This window comes from Oryctolagus cuniculus, chromosome 18 (genome assembly GCF_051225735.1).
Source record: "Oryctolagus cuniculus isolate XC-2025 breed Fujian yellow rabbit chromosome 18, ASM5122573v1, whole genome shotgun sequence".
Lineage (NCBI taxonomy): Eukaryota > Metazoa > Chordata > Mammalia > Lagomorpha > Leporidae > Oryctolagus > Oryctolagus cuniculus.
In genome coordinates, this window is record NC_142884.1 from 25,696,437 (window position 1) to 25,712,249 (window position 15,813).

The window sequence follows — 15,813 nt, forward strand, 5'->3', positions numbered from 1 at the left end:
GCCAACACTGCAGGAGATGGCTTTACCCGCTACGCCACAGTGCTGGCCCCAGGACTCAGCTTTAAAGCAGGAACAAACACCTTGGTTCATGTTGGGAAAGGCTGGAACCTGAGAACCAGGGTCCTCCTGGCCTGTAGCAGCTTTTCTGCAACTACAGAAGCAAATCTCCGGCGAGTGAGTCTGTTCTTAGGAGACGCTCTATCCGTGGGCCTCCAGGCAGAGGGTCACGGCAGCAGGACACGGAAGCCGAAATGAGCGACATGGCTGCTGTGTGGAGTAGGGCATATCGTGAACAAGCTCGCATCCCAGGATGGGCTCAGAAGAATGGGGAGTCATGAGAAGGGGGTAAGAAAAAAAAAACAGACAAAATCATATGGAGATTTTAGAAATATTCCTGAAGTTACCTAAGAAGAAGAATTGAAGGAGTGCCAGGACAGAGACAGACAGCCTTAGGGGATTCTTTGCAGTGGTTAGAGCAGTGAGGCCTGCTCCTGGTCTGGAGGAATAGACAGAGGGATGGTAACGGAGCATTAGGAGGAGGAGGTGACTAGCTATGAGCAGGTGACAAGCTACGGCAGCACACCCAGGGCAATCTTAGATACGTGCACTCGAGACATTTCGGCAGAAATGTTGTGAGTTCAGCATAGGGAGTGTGATAAACTTAGGGAACATCCAGGTATTATTCAGAGGGCAGTTTTATTTTTAAGATTTATTTTATTTATTTGAAAAACAGAGTTACAGAGAGAGGTAGAGACAGAGAGAGAGGTCTTCCATCTGCTGGTTCACTCCCCAAATGGCTGCAACGGCCAGAGCTGCACTGATCCAAAGTCAGGAGCCAGGAGCTTCTTCCCACAGGTCTCCCACGCGGGTGCAGGGGTCCAAGGACATGGGCCATCTTCTACTGCTTTCCCAGGCCATAGCAGAGAGCTAGATCAGAAGAGGAACAGCCGGGACTAGAACCGGCGCCCATATGGGCTGCTGGTGCTTCAGGCCAGGATGTTAACTTGCTGTGCCACAGTGCCGGCCCCCAGAGGGCAGTTTATTCACAACTTTAAAAAAAATTTTAATATGTGTTCCAAGGACTATTCTAGGAAGTAGCATCAATTTTAAAAAATGGAAAAAAAAATCCTGGGCTTGTATAACCTACATTTTCATGGGAGAAGAGAAAATGAACAAGAAACATAATAAGTGAGTAGATTACTAGCAGATCAACCATCAACAGATTCTGTAGAGAATAAAGCGGTGTGTGGGAGTTGAACTCGGTGTTAGGGAGAGATGGTTCCAGCTCACACAGGGTGGACCAGGTGGGCTGCAATGGGAAGGTGAGATCTGGGGAGAAGCCCTTGAAGGAGGCGGCTGAGTGAACCCCAGCAGGATCTGGAAGAAGAGTATCCCAGTGCCGGGAACGCGTGCTGTGAAAGCCCAAGCAGCAGCGGGTAATCCGGTGGCCCTGGAACGGAGTCACCAGCTGGGGCAGTGGAGGAGAGGACAGAGGTAGGCAGGCAGGAAGGGACGCTGGGGGGCCTGGAAGGCTGTCCAGGAGCGCCGCCCTTGACTCAGAGGTGGGAATCACGGAGCTGGCATCCCAGGGTCATCCGGCCTGCGGGAGGCCGGCGCAGAAGCGCGCAGACCACCGGCGGAGGGCGGCGCGGTGGGGGAGAGGGGGATTCTGTGTAGGTTTCCCTGGATTTGCGCTGGCCTCAGTGAAGGTCACCGTGGATGCACACTTGTCACTGTAGTTTTGGAAGCAGGCTGCTTGTGGAGAACCCCGAGAGGGAAAATGAGGACAAAACAAAAACATGGAGGGAGCATGTTGGAAAAATGCCCTGAGGTCCTCGCCCACACCCTTGAAACAGAAACCCAATGACGTCAGATGCTGAAAATAAAGCTACTAATGTTTATGAGAAAATCAGTTTACAACCTTAGGATATAAAGGATTTCCTTTTTCACAAAGACAATTGTGTCTATTTTCTTTAAAAATTCTTTTTTTAAAATAAGATTTATTTCCTGCTAATATGCCTGGGTAAGCAGTGGAAGACGGCCCAAATACTTGGGGCCCTGCACCCACATCAGAGACCCAGAAGAAACTCCTGGCTTCTGGCTTCAGCCTGGCTCAGCTCTGGCTGTTGAGGCTATGTGGGGAGTGAACCAGTGGATGGAAAATTCTGCCCCCCCCGCAAGAAATCCTCCACCTGCTGGTTCACTCCCCAAATGCCTGAAACAGCTTGGCCTGGGCCAGGCTGAAGCCAGTAGGCTGGAACTCCATCTGGGTCTCCCGCATGGGTGGCAGGGACCTAAACACCCAGACCATCTTCCGATGCTCTCCCATGTGCATCAGCAGGGAGCTGTGTCAGAAACAGAGCAGCTGGGACTTGTACCGCGTTCCCACATGGGATACGGGCATTGCAAGCAGCAACTTAATCTACTGTGCCACAATGCCAGACCTGAGGGTGTTCTTTATATTTATTTACTCATGTTATAGTGAGAGGTAGAGTTGCAGACAGAGAGAGAGGTCTTCCATTCCCTGGTTCACTCCCCAAATAGCTGCAACAAATGGAGCTGGGCCGATCCAAAGCCAGCAGCCAGGAGCTTCTTCTGGGTCTCCAACATGGGTGCAGGGGCCCGAGCACTTGGGCTGTCTTCTGCTTTCCCAGGCCACAGCAGAGAGCTGGATGGGAAGAGGAGCAGCCAGACTCCAACCAGGGCTCATGTGGGATGTCAGCGCCTCAGACAGGGCTTAGTCCACTACGCCACAGCACCTGCCCCTAATTAATTTATTTCTTAAAGATTTATTTATTTGACAAACATAGATACAAAGAGCAGGGGGGAGAAAGAGAGAGATACCTTCCATCTGCTGGTGCACTCTCCAAATGCCTGCAACAGCCAAGGCTAGGGTATGCCATATGGGTGGCAGGGAGCCAAATACTTGTTCTACCAGCCCTGCCTCCCAGGGCCTGGTCTAACAGGGAGCTGAAGACGGGGGTGGGAGGTGGATACTGAACCCAGGTGCCCAGAGACGGAATGCAGTGTCTCAGCCACCAAGGCAAATGCCCCTGCTGTGTTTAGTCACCAGCCCAGTGAGGGTGTCTCATTGTGGATTTTGATCTGCATGTTTCTAGCGAGAAGTGGTGTTGGACATCCTTTCACGTGCTTCTGGGCCATGTGTATGTTTTCTTTGAAGAAATGTCTATTCAATTCATTTGTCCCTTTTTCCAGTGGCTGGTTTGCATATTGTATTGCTGAGGTTAGGGCTCCTTCATATATTCTGGATATAAATCCTTTTCTGATACATGGCTTACAGGTATTTTCTCTTATTCCATCAGTTGTCTCTTCACTCTCTTGCTAGTATTCCTTGATGGACAGAGTTTTTTATTTTGACGAAATCCAAATTTTTATCTTTTTTTTTAATTTTTTTTGACAGGCAGAGTGGACAGTGAGATAGAGAGAGACAGAGAGAAAAGTCTTCCTTTGCCGTTGGTTCACCCTCCAATGGCCGCCGCGGCCAGCGCGCTGCGGCCGGTGCACTGCGCTGATCTGATGGCAGGAGCCAGGTACTTCTCCTGGTCTCCCATGGGGTGCAGGGCCCAAGCACTTGGGCCATCCTCCACTGCACTCCCTGGCCACAGCAGAGAGCTGGCCTGGAAGAGGGGCAACCGGGACAGAATCCGGAGCCCCGACCGGGACTAGAACCTGGTGTGCCGGTGCCGCAAGGCGGAGGATTAGCCTAGTGAGCTGCAGCGCCGGCCCAAATTCCAAATTTTTAATTTTGTCAATTTTCAATTTTGTTGCCTGTGTTTTCAGTATCATCTAGGTAATCATTGCCTAAATCCAATACCATGAAGCTCCAGTCTGTTTTCTTCTAGGAGTGTCGCCCTTAGCTCTTAGGTTTAGATCTCTGATCCATTTTGAATCATTTTTGTGTATGTTGTAACCTAAAATCTAACTTCATTCTTTTGCACGTGGATATTCAAGTTTCCTAGCACCTTTTCAAAGGGAACCACAAAAGACTACTAATAACCAAAGTAGAATGAGACAGAAAAGCCAAGTTGGAGACCCCACATTTCTTGGTTTCAAATTATATTACTAGGGGCTGACATTGTGGCGCAGTGTGTTAACGCCCTGGCCTGAAACACCGGCATCCCATATGGGCACTGGTTCAAGACCCGGCTGTCCACTTCTGATCCAGCTCTCTGCTATGGTCTGGGAAAGCAGCAGAAGATGGCCCAAGTCCTTGGGCCCCTCTACCCACGTGGGAGACCTGGAAGAAACTCCTGGCTCTTGGCTTCAGATCGGCGCAGCTCCAGCCGTTGTGGCCAACTAGGGAGTGAACCATTGGATGGAAGATCTCTCTCTCTCTCTCTCTGCCTCTCCTCTCTCTGTGTAACTCTTTCAAATAAATAAATAAAATCTTAAAAAAAGAAAAAAGAAAACACAACTACTTTTTTAATAAAATTATATTACTGCATTAGAAGTAATCAAACAGTATAATACTGGCATTAACAACAGATCCGTAGACCAACAGAATGTACGAGAGAAGCCAGCTTGCTGTGAGGATTGAACAGGATAACGCACATTAACCGTAGCAGCGTAATCCTAACAGCTCAACACCTGAAAAGTTAGTGCTCAGTGAACTGTAAGTGATGATTAGGGGAATAAAAGAAAGCCAACATTAACCCGCACCCTCCGCCATGGCTCCCATGGTGACCCACGCCGCCTATCTGCACATGCCCCCTGAGGCAGTCTGGTCTCAGTTGGAAGGGTTTCCCAGCTGCTGGGTGCCGCGGGCGGGCCAGGGCAGCAGCGTCCGAGCCCTCGGTCAGCCTGCCTGGTGGTCCCTGCCCAGCTTTCATTTCATCACAATCTCTGTCCCTGACCTGCTCCGTGGCCCCCTCCCTTGCTGCCGCCTCCTGTGCCTCTCTCAGGACTCCTAGTGTCTCCTCCGCTCAGGTTCTTACCTTCTAGCTGGCTGGTGACTGAGTGCCACCACCGGACCACCTTGACAGCACCTCAAAGCCAAACTGGATTTCGTGGCGTTCTCCTGGGACTCCAACCCACCCTCAGCTGGCCCCAGGATTGGCCTTGGAGAGCTCCAGGGGCTACCGGATGAGCAGGTTGTGTGGGCAGGCTCAGATGTCGCTGGGCCTCAGGTCTGGCTTCCCCCTGCCCAGGAGAGGTTGCCCTCCCAGCTGGGAGGAGACCCCAAGAACCATGGCCCAGCTGCCTCAGACACATCTGGAGAAATCAAAATCCCACTCCTTTCGTTATGTGATCTGCCTTCTCCTCCTCGCCCTTGTCTTGACCTCCTTGGGCTGTACCTTCCTGGCACCGAGAAGCCAGAATCTGGAAGACATTCTGGCCAGGGCCAGTCTGGCTGCTAAAGAAATGAACCACCTGGAAGTCGTGAACGTATCAAGGTTGGTGTACCCACAGCCAAACCTGCTACTGTTTTCTAAGGAGGATGTCCTTGTCCAGACACCTTGGTTAGCTCCAATTGTGTGGGAAGAGACTTTCAACATTGAGATACTCAATGAGCACTTCTGGCTCCAGAATGTCACCGTTGGGTTGGCCTCGTTTGCCGTGAAGAAGTACGTGGTCTTCCTGAAGCCGTTCCTGGAGACGGCAGAGGCCCACTTCATGGTGGGACACAGGGTGAAATACTACATCTTTACCGATCAGCCCAATGGCGTCCCACCCATCCGGCTCGGAGCCGGGAGGCAGATGGCCATCCTGGAGGTCCCGACCCCCGCCGGCCGCCGGGAGATGTCTGGACCCTGCATGGAGATACTCAGCCATTTCTCCTCTCTGCACTTCTTCAAGGAGGTGGATTACCTGGTGTGCGCACACGTGGACGTGACCTTCCAGGAGCACGTGGGCGTGGAGATCCTCTCCGCCTTGTTCGGCACCATCCACCCTGTCTTCTTTGGGCGCCATCGGGACACCTTTGCCTACGAACGCTGGCCCCAGTCGCAAGCCCACGTTCCGCTCGGCGAGGGGGACTTCTATTACACAGAGGCTTTATTTGGGGGTTCAGTGCCGGAAGTTCACAAGCTCGCCACAGCCTGTCACGAGGCCATGGCGAGGGACAAAGCCCGCCACGTTGAGGCTGTGTGGCGTGAGGAGAGCTACTTGAACAAGTACCTGCTTTACCACAAACCCACCAAGGTCCTCTCCCCTGAGTACATGTGGGACAAGAGGCTGATGGACTTGCCGGCCATCTTCCAGAACGTGAGATTTCAGGACAAGTGGGTGCTCCAAAGAATCACCAAGCAACCCAGAACGCGTGACGGAAGCCTCCAGGGAAGCGGGGAGAAGTCCAGGGGACAGGTAGCCTGAGAACCCGCCCACACGCAGTCTGCGTGTGCAAAATGGCTGCGGTCTAGCACGCACCCCACCCCACCCCTCTCCCAGCTTAGTAAGCCGTAGCGTCCCCTCCAACCCGTGAACACACAAGTGTGTGTACTCCTCTGGACAGGCCTGATTCCTGGGCTCGGGCACGAGTTCCAGAAGTTGCCACCTGGAGTCTCCCCACCCGGAGCTTCCCCGGCAGCCCTTCAGGCTGGGTGAGGCTGGCGGTCTCGTCCTGTGAGCCCGTGATAGCCCATAGTTCCCAGGGCCCCTCCCAGGTGTAAAAGGCTCCAAATACCAGTTGTGTGTTTTTCCCATGTCCATGTTGAACAAGCTATTTTACACAAGAAGAGCTTGGGAGAGCGTTTTCTCTCCCTAAGGCAAATTGCAAATATGCTCCCAGGATCTCAGGGAGGTGCGAGCAGCGGCCATGGTAGCAGAGCACGTGCTGGGGTCCGGGTCTCACAGCGCGCACTCTACTCCACAGCTACGGCGTCAGGGGTCAGGGCTGTCTCGGGGCTGGCCTGTCATTTCAGTCCTCCATTCCGTCAAGGTGATCTCTGACCCTTGAACTCAGCTGCAAAGGAACAAGGATGCTGGTTGTGTTGCTTCCGGTTTGTTGCGTTGTTTTTTATTTGATTAGGGAGAGATGGAAGCAGGGAGGGGAGAAGGAAGGAGACAGGAAAGGGGATAGGGAGAGAGAAAGGGGGCAGAGAGAGAGAGAGTGAGTGAAAGATCCTATTCTCCCATGTTCCCATTCACTGGTTCATTCCCCAAATGCCCACAGGGACCAAGGCTGAGACAGGCTGGGCCTGGAGGTTAGGAACTCTTTTTTTTTTTTTTTAAGATTTATTTATTAATATGAAAGTCAGAGTTACACAGAGAGAAAAGAGGCAGAGAGAGAGAGAGAGGTCTTCCGTCTGCTGGTTCACTCCCCAGATGGCCGCAATGGCCGGAGCTACACCGATCTGAAGCCAGGACCCAGGAGCCTCCTTCGGGTCTCCCACGCAGGTGCAGGGGCCCAAGGACTTGGGCCATCCTCTACTGCTTTCCCAGGCCATAGCAGAGAGCTGAATCAGAAGTGGACAGCCGGGTCTCGAGCCGGTGCCCATATGGGATGCCGGCGCTTCAGACCAGGGTGTTAACCCGCTGCGCCACAGCGCTGGCCCCCGGAAGTTAGTAACTCATGGTCTCCCACGTGTGTGGCAGGGACCCATCACCTGATCCCTCTGCATTAGCAGGAAGCCGCAGTGAGGACAGGAGCCGGAGCCTGAAGCCGGGGACTGGGCTATGGGACTGGGCATCTTCACTGCTGGCTCAAATGCCTGCCCCTTACGTTGGTTTCTTTCTCCTTCTCTCTCTCTCTCTAAAGATTTATTTATTTATTTGAAAGAGAGAGAGAGAGGAAGAAATAGAGATCTTCCATCCACTGGTTCACTCCCAGATGGCCACAACAGCCAGGGCTGAGCCAAGCCGAAGTCAGGAGCCAGGAGTTTCATACAGGCCTCCCATGTGGCTTTAGGGGCCCAAACACCTGGGCTGTTTTCTGTCACTTTTCCCAGGTGCATCAGCAGGGAGCTGGATCAGAGGTGGAACAGCTGGGACTCAAACTGGTGCCCATATGGGATGCCAGCACTGCAGGTGGTGGCTTTACCTGCTGTGCCAAAATGCTGGCCTCTCTCCTAATAGTTTTTATTTCTGTAGAATCAGTACTCATAGTCCCCAAATATTCCCAACAGCCAGGTCTGGGCCAGACCTAAGCCAGGAGCCAGGACCCCCATCTAGGACTCCCGCACGGGTGGCAGGGATCCAAGTACTCGGGCCGTCTTCTGCTACCTTTCCAGGTGCATTAGCAGGGAGCTGGACTGGAAGCCGAGCAGCCGGGACCCAAACCAGCTCTCTGATATGGGTTGTTGGTGTCGCAAGCAGTGACTTAAGCTGCTGTGCCACCATGCCAGCCCCTGAAGCCCTCCTCTGACTCTGTCCCAGGGCACTGTCACCACCAGCAAGGTCAAAGGAATAAGCACGCTGAATGTGACGAAGCTGAGCCCTGTGTGAGGACGAATCTTCGCCACCGACGTCTCCACTCGCGATCTGAGGTCTACTTCCTGCCTCTCCACACCTGAGGCTGCAATCCCCCCAATGGCACCTGTTTCTGCCTTTAGCAGACTGATTCTAATAAAAGTAACTGTGACTGATCTCGGAGTGCCTGGGCCCATGTGCTGTGGGGGGAGGGAGAGGCCTGGCCGGAGATCTTGGGGGTGGAGAGGAGAAGGGAGGTGCGTAGCCGTACAGGGTAAAGGGGCTGCAGTCTGGCAGAACCAGGAGCCACCCAGGCCCCGGGCAGACTGGCTGTTTGATCTCAGGCAAGCTGTTTGATGGTCCTGAGGCTGCTTCCTCGTCCATATTACGTTACAGAATCGCAGTGTCACTGCAGGGTTCACTAGCCTGGCAGGTTCAACGTGCTGGCCACGCCCACACACAGCTTTTCTCTGGCTTTCGCCTTCGCAGGGTTGTAGGGCTTTTGCTCCCCAAAAGACGACTCCAGCGATGGAGGGGACGACTGGAGATGATCTTGGTGGGCTCCTCTCAAGCCCCTTGGTCTGCCAGTGGCATCGTGCCTTTTCTGCCCCTCCTCAAGGAGGCCGAGCCGTCTTCACAGAGGCTGTTTCCAACAACTGCTCCTGTGTTCCACCGCCCCCCCCCCCCACCCACCTTGCAGGCTGGTCCTGGACCCAAGGACAAAGGGAGTGGGTGGCAGAATGCTGTTGTCATGGGAACAGTCCAGGCCCCAGATGTGTGCTTGGGGATTGCAGAGAGTGCAAACTACTTGATCCCAGTGAGCCGCCTTCTGGAAGTTCTAGTAGGGTAGGTGTATGGCTGGAAGGCGAGGACTGGTGCAGACAACCGAGGCAGAACTGGGTTAGGCTCGTTGCAAACTGAAACAGAACAGGGAGGGTTGACCTCATACTAGGGTTTGCAGCTCTGTATCCCCTGTCGACTGTCGAAGCTGCACCCCTAAGGCAACAGTACCGAGAGGTAAGGAGTTCAGGGGATGATTAGACCCGAGAGCTCCGCCCTCTTGGAGGAGTTCCGCAGCCTTGTGAAAGGGCTGGAGGGATCTTCGTACCGTCCATGAAGAAAGAGCCTTTGCCATACAGCATGCCCGTCAGCACATTGCCCTGGGACGCCCCAGCCCCCAGAACTGTGAGCAGTCAAGCTATGTTATTTGTAAACTGCACATGCGGTGGGGTTTTGTTATAGCAGCGGGCATGGACTAAGACACCTCCCCCTTTGCAGAGATTGGAACAGTGCCAGGCCTCAGCTGAATATGACTCCCACCCCCCCACCCCGCCAAAATAGGAAAGACAGGCACTTATTTTTCTTCTTCAGGCTGACACAGTAAGGTCACAGGCAGAGAGCTGGCCTTGAACTTGGGGCTTGGAGACCCAGGGTTTGAGTCCGGGCCCTCCTCTTCCCTGTTGGGCCAACAGGCATTTCATGTTACCTGCTGCTTGCTCTAAGCCTTGATTGTTACACCTATCCAGTGCTTGTCACGCTGCCAGACTTAACATTAAGTGAGCAGGCCATACTAACACCTATAAAACTTCACTGAGAAGGAAAAGGCTTTGCACAGATGAAGAGCTACATCATGCACGAACAAAGATCTTTGCTCCTATGAAGCTTATTCTAAAATTCACTCGAAAGAAGAAATGCTTGGCCAGAGCTGCAGCTCACTAGGCTAATCCTCCACCTAGCGGCGCCAGCACACCGGGTTCTAGTCCCGGTCGGGGCGCCGGATTCTGTCCCGGTTGCCCCTCTTCCAGGCCAGCTGTCTGCTGTGGCCAGGGAGTGCAGTGGAGGATGGCCCAAGTGCTTGGGCCCTGCACCCCATGGGAGACCAGGAGAAGCACCTGGCTCCTGCCATCGGATCAGTGCAGTGCGCCGGCCGCAGCACGCCGGCTGCGGCGGCCATTGGAGGGTGAACCAACGGCAAAAGGAAGACCTTTCTCTCTGTCTCTCTCTCTCACTGTGCACTCTGCCTGTCAAAAAAAAAAAAAAGAAGAAGAAATGCTTGATATCAGTGAGGAAAATTTAGTATCTTGAATTTGCATAAGGAAGAAGAGACAGACTGTGTGAATCAGAAGAGAAGGTAGCCGGAATTATGAGGAAGTCAGGAGTGGACAATAAAATCATAGTAACTGTAATAACAATTGTAATAAATCGTAAAGGCCATAATGAAGGTGATACAACATTTACCTGTCAAACTGGAAAAAAAAAAGACACAGACCTATATGGACTAGAGGATTTCACAAATCAAGCTACAGATAGCCCCACCCTCTGATAACCTCTTGTTGGGATAAAATTAGCATAATCCTTCTTGAACATTTTCAAAGCTTTAAGGAAGTTTTTACCTTACTGATAGGGGGGAGCTCAGTAGAGAGGTAGGTAGGAATAAATGAAGCTGGAAGGTTTTTTTTTTCTCCATAACTTCTCTGTAGTGCTGCATTGCAACCCCACCCTCTTGCCTGTCCAACCAGTGTGGCTGCATTCCCATAGTGCACCTGTTTCTCGCTCAAGACCAGGAAGGAGGAGACGCCATGATGGCCATGAGGAAGTTAAGCTGCACATGGAGGCACCAGGAAGCCTCATGCATGCTAAACTCCACCCTGCTTGTATACTCACTTAGCGGGCCACCCTCTGTCTTGCAACAGGCACTGACCACGTGGGAGTGCCCTTTGATTGCTGACTTTGCTTATGGGTCCTTCTCTGTCCTCCTTCCATGTGCTCTCCTAGGCAACTCTCTGGCCCACTTGTATCAGGTATCGCTCCATGTAGGACAACCACTAAAAACAGCTCAATGAAAACAAGTGGATTTGACATACGAAAAGAGGAGAAGGGCGGGGCCCAGTGCTGCGACATAGAGGGTAAAGCTGCCACCTGCTGTGCTGGCATCCCATATGGGTTCAAGTCCTGGCTGATCCAGCTCTCTGCTGTGGCCTGGGAAAGCAGTAGAAGGTGGCCCAAGTCCTTGGGCCCCTGCACCCACATGGGAGACCTGGAAGAAGCTCCTGGCTTCTTCTTGGATCAGCCCAGCTCTGGCTGTTACAGCCATTTGGGGAGTGAACCAGTAGATGGTGTCGCTCCCCGTCTTCGTAGAGGAACGACACAGGACCCTGCGCTGTTCTTTCGTCCGCTCGGCCCTTCCCGGGTTTGCTGCTGGTTCTTCCCGGGTTGGCTACTGTCCCTCCACCTCCGTGGAGGGGCGGGCCCCCTGCCACCTTCCCCACTTCCGCAGGGGAGCGGCACACCACCGGCCAGCTCTCTCGGAGGCTGCACAGGTGTTCCTTCAGATAGATGTTCCCCTTAGATGTTCCTGGTGCATGTTGTCTCTCTCCTCTCTTATAGTCCTCTTCCGCCAATCCCAACTCGGCTGCCCACACGCCGAGTACGCTGCTCTCCTCCAATCAGGAGTAGGTCCTACAGTTTATTGGTTGAACTGGAGGCAGCTGTGTAGAAGCTGTTTCTCCCTTCTCAGCGTCATATTGTGGGAGAGCAGATGCATAGAATAAGTCTTAATTCCAGTAACAGTCTAGTCCGAGTTGCTCCCCACAGATGGAAGACCTCTCTCTTTCTCTACCTCTCTAACTCTGCCTTCCAAATAAGTAAATACATTACAAAATAGAATAGAGGAAAATAAGCTTTACCCGCTATGCCACCACGCTAGCCCCGAAATTTACTTCTTTTCATTTTACTTGAAAGACAGAGAGACAGAGAGAGGGATACAGAGAAATAAGCAGAGAGAGAGAGCGAGAGTGAGAGCAAGCGAGAGAGAGAGAGAGATTGCTCTTCTATGTGCTGGTTCACACCTGCAACACCAGGGCTGGGCCAGGGTGAAGCCAGGAGCCAGGAACTTCCTATGGGTCCCCCATGCACTTGAGCCATCATCTGCCGCCACCCAGGATGTGCATCAGCAGGAAGCCGGATGAGCAGCCAGCTTGTGAACCAGGCACTGCAGTATGGGATGTGGGTATCCCAAGCAGTGACTTAAGCCATTGTGCTAAAAGCCCACCCTAAGGACCGGTGCTTTGGTGCAATGAGTTAAAGCCCCAGCCTGAGGCACCGGCATCCCATGGGGCACCAGTTCGCATCCTGGCTGCTCCACTTCTGATCCAGCTCTCTGCTATGGCCTGGGAAAGCAGTGGAAGGTGGCCCAAGTCCTTGGGCCCCTGCACCCACGTGGGAGACCTGGAAGAAGCTCTTGGCTCCTGGCTTCGGATCAGCTCAACTCTGGCCATTGTGGCCGTCTAGGGAGTGAACCATCAGATGAAAGACCTCTGTCTCTCTCTTTCTCTCTCTCTCTCCCTCTCCCCCCGACTCTACTTCTCTGTGTAACTGTGTCTTTCAAATAAATAAAAAATAAATCTTTTGTAAATAAAAGTCCACCCTAGTTGATTTCTTATATATGAAAAATGAAAACAACCTATAAATACTGTTGAACATTATTTACTTATTACATTTTATTATATTATGATAATTAATTATTAATTAATAAGTTTAATTTATATGCTTTTGGGTTCTTATTTTTATAAAGCATAGAGGCACAGAATATATTTGGGTCTGTTAATAATTGTTTTTTTAGCACACTAGGTGCAGGAAGGCAACTTGAAAAGACTACTTACTGTGTAGTTCCAACCACGTGACATTCTTGGAGATAAAAAAGCCAATGATTTACATGGCTATGGGGGTGGGGGAGGGAGAGATGCAGAGGGGAGCGCAGGGGCTTTGGAGGGCGGTAAACCTCGCACGTGCTACCGTCCTGGTGAACGCAGGTCATTCTGGTTTTGCTGAGACTCACACAATGTACAGCACAGAAACCGCACCTGATATGAACTACGGAGCTGAGTTAACAACAGTAATAGATCAGCACGGGCTCGTCCAAGCACCGGATCATCTTCGTTTTGGATAATGAGCTTCCTGCACACCCCAGGGCTGTTGCGGCTTCGACAACAAGGACCCATGTTCATCTGCAGGCGTTTGAGGGATGGCGTGTCCCCAGAGGCGTGGCTACACCAACAGGGGCCCCTTCATTTCTTCTGAGCAATCGTCTCTGATCCCTTGTGGCCCAGTACAGGCTCAGCCCACTGCCCTTACAGGGTATTAGGAGAAGCTCAAGGTCGTGGCAGCTTGGGAATTCAGGTGTGATTTGTGCAATCAGGGTCTAAGTGTGTGTGTGTGTGTGAGAGAGAGAGAGAGAGAGCGAGAGAGAGAGAGAGAGAGAAACTGAGGGGAGGGAGATAGTGCTAGATCTGCCTGAATTTTACAAAAATGGTGGAATGGAGCTGGTACTGTGGCATAGAGGGTAAAGCTGCCGCCTGCAGTGCTGGCATCCTATATGGGCACCAGTTCAAGTCCTGGCTGCTCCTCTTCCGATCCAGCTCCCTGTTTCTAATGTGCCTGGGAAAGCAGTGGAAGATGGCCCAAGTGTTTGGGTCCCTGCACCTGCATGGGAGACCTAGAGGAAGCTCCTGGCTCCTGGATTCAGATCAGCCCAGCTCTGGCTGTTGCAGCCATTTGGAGAGTGAACCAGTGGATGGAAGACCTCTCTCTCTCTCTCTCTCTCTCTCTCTCTGCCTTTCAAATAAATAAATATATCTTTTTAAAAATGGTGGAATGCATTAGCAACTTTTCTCAGCCATATAGCAAAAAGAGGTGGAGAATTATCATTGCTTGTAAAATTGATTTTAATCAGGGCGGCATGTGAGGAGGGCAGTGGGGGCTCATTGTCCATCAGTACTCTGAACCTTCTGGGAAGCATTATTTGACTTAACCTCTTTATTTTTGAGTAGGGCAAAAATTCTAATCCGCCTCACGATGTTGGACAAGCCCAGCTTTTTTCGATGTTGCATATCCTGCAACAGGTCATGGTCACACATGTATTCTGGAGAGAGTAGCTTGGTGGGTTTGTGGTAAAGCAGGTACTTGTTCAGATGGCTCTCCTCTTGCCATATGGCCTCCAGGTGATTGGCTTTGTCTATCATTATGGCCTGGTGACAGGCCTCGGTGAGCCTGTAAACCTCTGCTACTGACCCTCCAAAGAAGGCCCCAATGTAATAAAAGTCCCCTTCATCCTCAGGGATGTAGGCTTGCCACTCAGGCCGGCGTTCATTGCTGAAGGAGTACCGGCTTACCGCCATGAAGTCCGGGTGGATGGTACCAAACAGAGAGGAGAGGATCTCCACGCCCACGTGGTCCCTGAACTCCATGTCCACGTCGGCACACACCAGGTAATCCACCTCCTTGAGGAAGCGCTGGCGGGCGCCGTGGCTGATGGCTCCCATGCGCTGCATGCTGATGTCCTGCCAGCGCTGGTGGCTCTGGGTCCTGAGGACGATCACCCGCCTCCCGCCGGGGAGCGGGAGCTGAGGGACCAGCTCGGGTTGGTCAGTGAAGACGTAGTAGTTCACCCTGTGGCCGGCCATGAAGTACTTCTCCGCACTCCTCAGGAAGAGCTCTAGGAAAGACATGTAGTTTTTGACAGCAAACACAGTTAACCCAATGGTAGCATTCTGGAGCTTGAATTGCGCATTTAGTAGGTCAATGTCAAAAGTACCTTCCCACACAACTGGGGCAAGCCAAGGGGTGAATACGAGGACATCCCTCCTAGAGGGAGTTAGTGCATCTGGCTGCAGATACTTCGTGTGCGATTCTCCAACAGCTGTACCTGTCCCAGCCAGCAAGCTTTTAAGATGCTGGCTCTTCGGATTCCAGTAGCAATAGTGAAAGGTGAAGGTTATACCTGTCAGGAGGAGAACGATCACTTTATGAGATGCGTAGCATTGCCCAGGCAGTATCTTCAGTAGCTTGGCCATGGCTCCACTGCTGATGATGTAGGCGGACTCTCTTTGAGTGACACAAAGGACGATGCATGGACAAGGAGGTGCCCACACCCCTCCTGCTGTTCCTAGAACCTACCTCCGTGCAAGGGCCACCCGACAGCAGGACATACAGGGTCCCCTGGTGGAGGAAGATTCCAGAACGTCACACAGCAGATGTCTCAGCAGCTTCGTTTTCATTTGAGGCTATGTCAAAGAACCAGATGACAGGCCACGATCAACGCATGCCTAGACCTTCTGGGCCGGAAGTCAGGGCTCCTGAAACAGGTGCAGGAGACTGGCCCCAGGGAGGTCACAGAGCCAGGTAAGGACAGAGATTGTGATGAAAGCAGGGCAGGGCAGGAGCCACCAAGAAGCCTAATCCAGGGTCCAGTGATACTCCGTAGTAGAGAAACCTTCACATAAGCACCACGTTTTCTAGAAAAAAAATCCATACAGTTGAGACCAGACTGTCTTCAAGGCCACAGCTGGTTGTGCCTGATGTGCTTGACCATCTTTCACAAAGCCTGACCCGGGAACCCTCCCAGGGGAGACGGAAGACCTGATCAAGGGCTCTTTTCCTTCATCCTAA

The 15,813-nt window shown here is 52.3% G+C and overlaps 2 pseudogenes; one reads left to right on the forward strand and one right to left on the reverse strand.

The window, feature by feature from the left end:
* The first annotated feature begins 5,373 nt into the window (after window positions 1-5,373).
* On the forward strand, window positions 5,374-6,284 carry LOC149120881 (histo-blood group ABO system transferase 1 pseudogene; annotated as a pseudogene).
* Window positions 6,285-14,126: 7,842 nt separating this feature from the next.
* LOC149120882 (histo-blood group ABO system transferase 2 pseudogene) lies at window positions 14,127-15,218 on the reverse strand (annotated as a pseudogene).
* Between the last annotated feature and the right edge of the window lie 595 nt (window positions 15,219-15,813).